This window comes from Rhinopithecus bieti, unplaced genomic scaffold (assembly GCF_001698545.2).
Source record: "Rhinopithecus bieti isolate Rb0 unplaced genomic scaffold, ASM169854v2 scaffold_41683, whole genome shotgun sequence".
Taxonomy (NCBI): domain Eukaryota; kingdom Metazoa; phylum Chordata; class Mammalia; order Primates; family Cercopithecidae; genus Rhinopithecus; species Rhinopithecus bieti.
Genome location: NW_016817031.1, coordinates 198,269 through 209,999, shown reverse-complemented (window position 1 = coordinate 209,999; position 11,731 = coordinate 198,269).

The following is an 11,731-nucleotide window of genomic DNA, read 5'->3' as shown; positions in this document are numbered from 1 at the left end:
TCCTTTGTAGGGACATGGATGCAGCTGGAAACCATCATTCTTAGCAAACTATCACAAGAACAGAAAACCAAACACCGCATGTTCTCACTCATAGGTGGGAACTGAACAATGAGATCACTTGGACTCGGGAAGGGGAACATCACACACCGGGGCCTCTCATGGGGAGGGGGGAGGGGAGATTGCATTGAGAGTTACACCTGATGTAAATGATGAGTTGATGGGTGCTGACGAGTTGATGGGTGCAGCACACCAATATGGCACAAGTATACATATGTAACAAACCTGCACGTTATGCACATGTACCCTAGAACTTAAAGAATAATAATAATAATAATAATAATAATAATAAAATCAGCTGAAATTATGGTACTCTCATAGATATTATTGAATGACAATTAGTAGCATCACTTATATAGCATCATGGTCTATGCAATATGCTGCATATTATATTTAACATACAGTATCGCTAATATTTGCTATAAATTAAGAATTATTATTTCCATTTTGCAAAGGAGGAAACTGTCTCAAATTAATTAATTAACTAGTGAAAAATTACATAGAAAATGAAGACTTGTGATTAAAACCTATCTATCATCATACTCTTGTCTTAAGGTCAAGGAAAAACCATCAGAGACCAGGCTTTTTTTCTCATCTTTTTTGCTTCTAACAGTCTTGTGGTGCACAAAGAATAATGTTCAGAATATTCTTAGCAGTCATAAACTTCCATTTTTCATTTTTATGTTTACCTTTTTTGCATTCCAGAAGCCAACTGCATCTCATAATTGGATAATATGCTTATTGGCTCCTTTCCAGGTGAATTTACTAATAGGTAGAAGTGATTTAGCTTCCTGTTACACTTAATGCAAATGCACTGATGTCTTCATAATTCCAAACCAACTCTTTGTTTTCTTTTTATTTGGCAGTTTCTGCAGAAACATGGTTTTAATTATATTGCTTTTATTTTCTCCAAATTTCCATCAGATTATGTCAATGGAAAATAAAATCATAATGAAAATGTGTGTGAAGATGATAACCAGAATCAGAATGAATTAGATGCCACATTTTAAAAATTACTTGAAAACAATGTTTTACCATTTTAAGGCACTGTTAATGTATTTTTTAATAATATTTAAATGCTAAATTTTTTAATGGTATTATTAGACTGTAAACTTCATGAAGGTAGTGACTATCACATAATCTATTTTCTATCTTCAATATACAATGAAGGTCTTAGAATCTGGTAGGTACTCAATATGTGTTTGCCAGATAAGTGAATAAACCATGAAATAATTTCTGAAAATAATGTTTTTACAATGCACTATTAAACTTGTACTATTTAATATTCCTCCTGATGGTCTCATTCATGCATCCTACAAATATTCATTATATACCTATTATGTGCCAGATACTGTATGAGGAACTGAGGCCACAGAAGTGACATGAGTAGGCAAAAGCCCTGATTTTGTGGGTAGTGTCATTAAACAAATAGTCAAAGAGATTAGATAAAATTCTAATAAATGTTTTGACGGAAAGTATATGGTGCTAGAATAGCATACAACAGAGGGTCCTTGTCTAGTCTGGGGAAGGTTTTCCTAAGGAAATGACATCCAAGTAGACCCTTGAAGGAAGTGAGGGGCTATTGTGCCAGTGCATTCTTTTAGGCTGCACAGTGGCTTTTGTGCTTTAAAATATTGACTTATGGAAGAAGTGAAGCAAGATGGCTGAATAGAAGCCTCCATTGATTATCCTCCCCACAGGAACACCAAATTGAACAATTTTCCAAGACAGCACAATAAAACATAAATGCAAACAACAACAAGTTTAAAAATGGGGTGCTTGTCCAGGCGCGGTGGCTCAAGCCTGTAATCCCAGCACTTTGGAAGGCCGAGACGGGCGGATCACGATGTCAGGAGATCGAGACCATCCTGGCTAACATGGTGAAACCCCGTCTCTACTAAAATACAAAAAAAAAAAAAAAAAAACTAGCCAGGTGAGGTAGGTGGCAGGCGCCTATAGTCCCAGCTACTCGGGAGGCTGAGGCAGGAGAATGGCATGAACCCGGGAGGCGGAGCATGCAGTGAGCAGAGATTGCGCCACTGCACTCCAGCCTGGGCGACAGAGCGAGACTCCGCCTCAAAAAAAATAAAATAAAATAAAATAAAAATAAAATAAAATGGGATGATTAAGTTAAAGTGTAGAGTTTTATTAGTTTTCCCTTGGCTTATTTGTTTGTTTGTGTAAACAATCAATGGTAAGTAGTTATCAATTTAAAATAGTGGGTTATAAGATATCATTTGCAAGCCTCATGGTAACCTCAAATCAAAACATGCAACAGATACAAACAAAAAATTAAAAAGCAAGTAATTAAATATATCATCAGAGAAAAACCACCTTCACTAAAAGGAAGACAGGAAGGAAGGAAAGAAGGAAGAGAAGACCACAAAAAACCCAGAAAACAAATTTTTAAAATGACAGGGGTATGTCCCTACTCATCAATAATAACATTGAATGTAAATGGACTAAATTCTTCAATCAAAAGACATAGAGTGGCTGAGGAATAAAAACACAAGAATCAATGATCAGTTGCCTACAAGAAACATACCTCACCTAAAAAGACAAACATAGACTGAAAATAAAGAGATAGAAAAAGACATTTATGTAAATGGAAACCAAGAAAAGAGCAGAGGCAGCCCTACTTATATCATACAAAACAGATTTGAAGACAAAAACTATGAAAAGAGACAAAGATCATTATACAGTGTTAAGGTGTCAATTCAGCAAGAAAATATAACAATTGAAAATATATATGCACCAAACACCGGAGCACCTAGCTATATAAAGCAAATATTATTAGAACTAAAGAAAGAGATAGACCCTAACACAATAATAGCTGGAGACAGCAACACCCTACTTTCACCACTGTACAGATCATGCAGACAGAAAATCAATGAAGAAACTTCAGAAGTAAGCTGCATTGTAGATCAAATGGACCTAATAGATATTTGCAGAACATTTTATCCAGTGACTGCAGAATATACATTCTTCTCCTCAGAATATGGATACTCAAGTGAAGATCATATGTCTGGCCACAAAATGAATCTTAAAGAATTCAGAAAAATGAACTTACATCAAGTATCTTCCCTGATCACAATAAAATAAAACTAGAACTCAATAACAAGAGGAATTTTGGAAAGTATACAAACACATAGAAATTAAACAATAGGCTCCTGAATGACAAGTGGGTCAATGAAGAAATTAAGAGGAAAATTGGAAAATGTGTTGAAACAAATGATAGTGGAAATACAACAACCTATGGGATACAGCAAAAGCAGTACTAAGAGAAAAGTTTATAGTTATAAATGCCTACATCAAACAAGTAGAAATATTTCAAACAATCTAATGATGCATCTTAAAGAACTAGAAAAGCAAGAGCAAACCAAACCCAAAACTAGTAGAATAAAAGAAATCATAAAGATCACAACAGAAATAAGTAAAAATGAAATGAAGACAATACAAAAGGTCAACGAAATGAAAACGTGGGTTTTTGAAAAGACAAATAAAATTATCAAAACTTTAGCCAGACTATCTAAGAAAAAACAGAGAGAAAACCCAAGTAAACAAAATTAGAGATGATAAAGCAGACATTACAGTCAATACTGGAGAAACTCAAAGGATCATTAAGGCTACTATGAGCAGTTATAGAACAATAAATTGGAAAACCTGGAAGAAATGGATAAATTCCTAGACACACACAACCTACCAAGATTGAACCATGAAGAAATTCAAAACCTGAACAGACCAATAACAGGTAACAGGATTGAAGCCATAATAAAAAGTCTCCCCACAAAGAAGAGCCTAAGACCTGATGGCTTCTCTGCTGAATTCTGCCAAACATTTAAAGAAAGACTAACACCAATCCTACCCAAACTATTCCAAAAAATAGAGGAGGAGGGAATACTTACAGATGCATTCTATGAGGCCAGTATTACCCTGATACAAAACCAAACAAAAACTACAAGCCAGTATCCCTGGTAAGCATTTGATATAAAATACCTCGACAAAATACTAGCAAACCAAATTCAACAACATGTTAAAAAGCTCATTTATCATCACCAACTGGTATTTATCCCAGGGATGCAAAGATGGTCCAGCATATGCAAACCAATCAATAAGATACAGCATATCAACATAATAAAGAGCAAAACCCACATGATCACTTCAGTTGATGGTGAAAAGCACTTGATGAAATTCAAGATTCCTTCCTGATAAAAACCCTCAAAAAATGAAGAAGTCAAATTGTCCCTGTTTGAAGAGTCCATCAAAAAATTATTAGAATTGATAAACAAATTTGCAGGATAAAAAATCAACATGTAAAAATAGGTAGCATTTCTGTATGCCAACAGCAAACAATCTGAAAAAGAAATCAAGAAAGTAATCTCATTTATAGTAGCTACAAACAAAATAAAATTCCGAAGAAGTAACTTAACCAAAGAAATGAAAGATCTCTACAATGAGAAAAAATATAAAACATTGATGAAATAAATTGAAGAGGACACACACATACATACAAACAGAAAGATATTCTATGTTCAGGGATTGGAAGAATCAATGTTGTTAAAATGTCCATACTACCCAAAGCAATCTACAAATTCAATGCAACCCCTTATTGTAAAAATTAAAGAAAGAGGAAAGAAACACAAAAAGTGGCTTGATGGTCAACACAGGTTTATTTTAGAGAAAACAAACCTGAAAGGGGCATCTGGCCACATTAACACAATACCAATGATATTATTCACAGAAATACAAAAAAAAAAAAAAAAAAAAAAAAAAAACCTAAAATATATATGGAACCGACTGGGCACAGTGGCTCATGCCTGTAATCCCAACACTTTGGAAGGCCAAGGCAAGAGGATCACCTGAGATCAGGAGTTCAAGACCAGCCTGGCCAACATGGTGAAACCCCATCTCCAATTAAAAAAAAAAATTTGCTGGGGGTGGTGGCAGGTTCCTGCAATCCCAGCTACTCAGGAAGCTGAGGCAGGAGAATCACTTAAACCTAGGAGGTGGAGGTTGCAGTGAGCTGAGAAAAATTATATGGAACCACAAAAGATGCAGAATTCTAAGCAAAAGGAGCAAAATTGACAGAATCACATTACCTGACTTCAAATTGTACCATAGAGCTATAATAACAAAAACAGTATGGTGCTGGCATAGAAACAAACTCACAGAATGATAGAATAGAATAGAGAACACAGACACAAATCCATATATCTACAGTGAACTCATTTTCAACAAAGATGCCAAGAACATATACTGAGGAAAGGACAATCTCTTCAATAAACGGTTCTGGGAAAACTGAACATCCATATGCAGAAGAGTAAAACTAGACCCCTATTTCTCACTATATACAAACATCTAATTAAAATGGATTAAAGACTTAAATCTAAGACCTGAAACTCTGAAACTACTAAAAGAAAACACTGGGGAAACTCTCTAGGACATTAGATTGGGCAAAGATTTCCTGAGTAAGTCCAAAAGTATAGGCAACCAAAGCAAAAAAAAAAAAAGGACAAATGACATCACATCAAGTTAAAATGCCTCTGCACAGTAAACAATCAGCAAAATGAAGAGACAGTCCATAGAATGGGAGAATATATTTGCAAACTATTCCTGTGACAGTTGATTAATAACCATGATATATAAGTAGCCCAAACAACTCAATCGGAAAAAAAAAAAAAAAAAAAAAACCTATAATCTGATTTTAAAACGGGCAAAAGATTTGAACAGACATTTCTGAAAAGAAGACACACAAATGGCAAACAAGTATATGAAAAGGTGTTCAATATCATTGATCATCAGAGAAATGCAAATTAAAACTACAAGGAGATATCATCTTACCCCAGTTAAAATGGCTTTTTATCCAAAAAGAGGCAATAACCAATGCTAGTGAGGATGTAGGGAAAAGTGAACCCTGTACACTCTTGGTGGGAATGTAAATTAGTACTGTGGAGAACAGTTTAGAGGTTCCTTAAAAAAACTAAAAATAAAGCTAAAACTAAAAATACGATCCAGCAATCCCACTGCTAGGTACATACCTAAAAGAAAACAAAATCAGTATATCAAAAAAGTGTCTACACTCTCATGTTTCTTGCAGCACTATTCACAGCTAAGATCTGAAAGCAACCCAAGTGTGCACTAACAGATGAACAGAATAAGAAAATATGACATTAATACAATGGAGTACTCTTTAGCCATAACAATAAAGAGATTCTGTCATTTGCAGCAACAGGGATGGAACTGGAGGTCATTATGTTAAGCAACATAAGCCAGGCACAGAAGGATAAATGTTACATGTTCTTACTTACTTGTGAGAGCTAAAAACTAAAACAATTGAACACATGGAGCTAGAGAGTAGAATGATTATTTACCAGAGACTGGGAAAGGTGGTTGAAGGAGGGTAGAAATGGGAATAGTTAATGGGTAAATCATATAGTTAGGTAGAATGAATAAGATCTGGTATTGGATGGCACAATGTAGCGACTACAGTTATCATAATTTATTTAAAATACATTTAAAAATAACTAAAAGAGTATAATTGGATTGTTTATAACACAAAGAAAGGATAAATGGTTGAGGTGATGGATACCCCATTTACCCTGATTTGATTATTATACATTGTATGCCTGTATCAAAATATCTCAAATACCCCATACATATATACCTACTGTGTATCCCCAAACTTAAAAATTTTAAATTAATTAATTAATGTTTTTTAAATTGACTTGCATTTACAGATTAAATGGGGCATGCACTCTCCAGTAATCCACGGCACCCACAGTCTTGTTGTGGCTGGTCCTTGGCCTGAGTATAAATTTATGTTTTCTGCCTGGCCCCTGCAGGTCTCTGAATATATGAATTTTGATGTAAAACCTTGGCCATTTGAAAATGTTTACTTTTCTGGTCTCAACCCATAGTACAAAAAAATGCATTCCTCATCTTTCTCTAGTTCACACATTTTGTATATATGTATGTGAAAGAACATGTCCTCACTTTTGATATATTTTATTATTTTCACTGGTAACCATATAATGAATTTGTTTCATGAGACAAGGCTCTAACCTATAGTTAGCAAACAATCTTATAGCTTGAAAAGTCAGAGAAAAGAATAAACTAAATGCCCAGTTGTTTATTGTGCACTAAATAATGAAAACTAATCATGAGGAATGAAGAGACATCTTGTTTTCCACCTCACCTCTCAAATTCTGAGGGCAAGACACCCTGTAATTCTTGTCTTCATAGCCAATCCTCTATATGATTAACAACTTTGACGTTTGGAAAACTCTAGAATAGGAAATGATAACAGTGACTGACAAAATTCCCCTATGCAGCTTCAAATAGCCTTTCAATAGGCTCTTTTGATTGGATTTTCTGCATTTCCACCTGCATATTGCAAGTCCACGTTTAGAAGGTGACAAGGTAAGGAAAATGGAGTCCAGGCAGGCAGAGAGGAATCATAGAATGAGACACTTGGCTGAAGATTTGGGCCAGCAGGTCCTCCTTAATAAAGGAGTTATTTCCAAAACATTTAATTAATTATTAAAGCTCTGAAACAGGACTTGGACCAGTGTTAGCTTCCCTGGGAGTGGGAGTAGAGGCAGACACACAGTCTGTGATAAGCTTCAGGGCACAGATGCCCATCAGGGGTTAGTTTGGGTGATTCCAAGGCAAAAATCAGCATCTGGGAGATGCCATAATAGTCCACCACCACTGTACCTGAAAATCTTTTCTATATAGCTGTCCCATGTTTCAACGATCCCTTGTTATTGAATAATTTAATGGGATTAACAAAGCTCGTCTAACAATGAGGCATCATCCAACAGCTCTGCTCCGAATAAAAATATAAAAGAATAGTGTTTGGAAAGGATACTTTCTGGGCAGCTTTAGACAAACAAAATTACTTAATAACCCTTGTGGAAAAAATTACAGTAGGTTACAAGAGTGAAGGAAGCCATGGTAATTTGGAAACAATGTATGTTCCTTAGAAACAGACTTCACTAATTGAAGACACTTGATTTTGTTAGTAATAATTGCAACAGATTTCCATGATGAAGCAGATGAAATGTTCCCATGCTTGGAATTTTATCCAGAATTGCTTTAACATGTTGCCCTATCCTTTGGTGATATTCTAGAGTCAAAATACATAGTTTTTATTTGTATAGAATTCAGGATTGTTGATGCTAATTTAGACTTCTTCAAAAGGGGTTCATTTACTGCAAATATCAGGACTTTGGTATGCACAGCCTCACCCATACCACAACAATTTCAGCTTGTATTTAAAAATGATTTCTACAGAACAAGACTTTAGTGTAGAAATGTCACTTTCTGCTTAGCTGTATGTATATAGATATGGATGCAGGTACATATAGGGATATTTATATATGTGTATATAAAATATCTACATAATCAGGGCTTTATGTCTCAAATCTGTGTGTGTGTGTGTGTGTGTGTGTGCATGCGCGCATGCGTGTGTGCATGTGTGTGTGTCTCAGAGCTTTCCCTTGAGCATGCATAAGGTCCAACTTGACCTATTTTATATGGCTACAGCAATCTGTTAGCTTGGGCTCTTTGGCAGCCACCCTGGATTTCTGGAGTTAAGTCCATCTGCTTCAGCTGCAATTCAAAGTTTAACATCAGTGTAACTTAGAAATATAAGTTCAAAATCAGTCTAGGTGTCCTCACTTTATATTGAGGGACACATACTCCTTGTGTGGTTTTGTTATAATCCTCCTATAGAAGATGTACTTTACTGAAAACAGCTTGAGACCTATCCATCATTGTTCACAGGCTGTTTCTGTGCCTCATTAGTCAGGATAATTGAGAAGCAGCTGCATTTGTAAAACAAAGTCCATTGGCTGAGCTTCAACTTATTGCGTCTATCCTACACTGGATGGCATTAGCAAATGGCATTGGTAGCAGATCAATTCTTGTACCCAGTAGCTGAATGACTTAACTGCTTGACAAGATAATTTATATGGTCTGCAGAGATGTCTACATGGACATGGGGCAAGCATAATGTTGTCTGGACAAGTAAAGCCACTACTCCAGGAGAATGTACATATTAGCTGAATTGTTGTTGGAAGAACTGTTTGGAAATTCTTCCAGAAGGGTGTAGGAGGTAGTAATGAATTGCAGGCATAATGTCAGATGGGTCTCTACTGTCCCAGCTTACAAGTCCCATGGTTGGTTACAGATGAAAGTCCACAGAGATAGATAAGGAGATGAAAAGTGTTGGCTCCTTGAACCACTCCTCCTGTGAGCTCATTATGTGCATAAAGTGAGAGAATATTTTAATGAGACCCCAGACTTTGGGAGCCACAACCATGTGAGCATTGAGAGTCAAGAAAGACCTACAGCTGAGACCACACGCATATTGCACAAACTTTTCATTCATTCTCCCCAAACTTCCCAGCCCCAGAAATAGAACATTCTATAGAAGGCACCATTCAGAGACATTGAGCCTACATTCTACAAGAAATCATGCCTAATGACAGGCAGATACTTAATGTCTGAGGTCAGAAGGTGAGTACCTAATCCAAGTCCAGCACGTTTGAGGTCAGGTGAGTACTTAATCCAAGTCCAGCATTCTCACTTTCTGAGCTTCTATCTGTCAAAGTCACTGCCGCTCATATCACTTCCACCTTCCCAGATATTGTTCAGACTCTTCTTGCTGAGCTTCTCTTAGCCATTCTCTTTCTTATTCCACTCTGATACTACTCGTGAGTGGTTACTGGTGACTTATAACTTTACTCATTCATCAACTCTATGCCCAAAGCAACAGTGGAAAATTCATGGGATTTGGAGTGAGGCAGACTTAGATTTTATTTTATTTCTTTTGTCTGTTAGTAGCAACAGTTTGAACAAGATGCTTAACTTCTCATCTGTAATCCTTGCAGGGTGGCTGGAAGAATTAACTCATCTCTTCAGTCCTCAAAAGTTCATTAAGCATCCTAAAGTAGGAAAAGCATAAAGCACAGTGCCTAGCACACAAGAAGTACATAATAAATAGCAATTATGCTTATTTTTTGGAGAAACTTACAATAGAAATAGGAGTAACATTAATTATCAGTCTGACCCAGATCCCACATCCTTAGTCACTTTATTCGAAGCTCAGTAAATATTGATCCATTGAGTATCCTGACTTTTGCTGGTCCTCTAATTTCTAGATTATTCTCACTGTACACAGCATTTCTTTCTTGGCTTGGCTCCTCCAGAATTTTCAGGTTATCTTAGCCCTTGTCTTTTCTTCTGGATAATGCAATCATCTACAGGAATTTGAACTCCCTCACAAGTTTCATGTATCAAGTAACTCTCATTAGAACAGTTCCTGTGATGAGGTGACACTGGATGGCATTCTGAGAAACCTCCACCTGCCATATGGCATGGCAAATGTCATGAGGTATTGCTTCCTTCATTCCAGCGCAGCTTGCCAGGAACCTGATGCCACCTCCGTAACACACAACACCAGTGGCTTAACTGTACTCAGGCCGTCAAAAGCGACTACTTTGAATGTTCTAACCCCATGGATTCTCTCAAGTCTCCACAATCCAACAGAGCTTTGGTTTCCTGAGTTCATTTCCCTCAGTACAGCTCTCTAGTTTAATTTTAAGTGTGTTGGTTGTCACCATCAGTTCTTAGAATTGGTTCTAAGTTAACAAGAGTGTTCCTAGCATAATTACCAAGTGACTATTCATTGAGCATTTGTGGTTAATAAGCCCAAGCTAATAAGCTCAGAACTTTAAGGAATTTATCTATAATTGCTTATGAGTGTTTTGACTGTTGTATTTTTTTCACTTAGAAAAAAACTAATGATTGATTTTTCTGCTTGGTGTAGAGCTTATTTATGTCATTAAGCGACAGCTTCTACAACATGGGTGTCTAGAGGGCCTGGTTTTTCTTTAGCTGAATATATTGCCTAATTTATAACCACATGTATAGCTAATTGGTCAAATTAGTTGTTTTACATAAAAAAAAACCTCATACAGCAAGGTTTTAGTTTACTTTTATTAGTTATATCTTTAAGGTTAGCTATTCAGCAACATAATTTATTCTTGACTTCTCCCAGTCTTTATTTATTAATTGCCTCACTGGCTTTTTTTATATTTGTTCTTAGAGTTGCTAATTCAAATCCCTAAATGAAATGGGAAGAGAGTGGCATGAAGGGGAGGGCTGAAAAGATGAGTGTACGCCCCACATAGGCCTGGAAGTCCGTGTTTCTAGGGATTGAGATTGTTCAGAATATTAATAAAATAGATATCTGAGGCCAAAAACTATTGATAAACCAGACTTAATTTATGTGACAGCAGTTTACAACCCCAGATTTACTGTATTAAGGTTTTTGTTTCCATAGTATTCTTTAAATAATAGAGGAAAATACACTCTCACATTGAGGTCTATGCAATCAGAGACAGAGTACATTTCATCATGCAAATAATATTTTTTGTGTGATTTCAGACATATTTTGGAGTTTTAGAGTGTTATAGGTTGATCTGACAACCTTTTATTGCTTCTAGAGAATGTGTGAAAGAGAAAGACGGAGAGAGTGAGAGAGAGAGAGAGGAGAGAGAGTGAACTGACCCTCTTCAGTTCTATATCCAGACTTTTTCTTATTAGTATAATGTATATGCATTTGTAGGATTTGAAGTGTTTCTATAGTCATAATAATCTCTCAGGG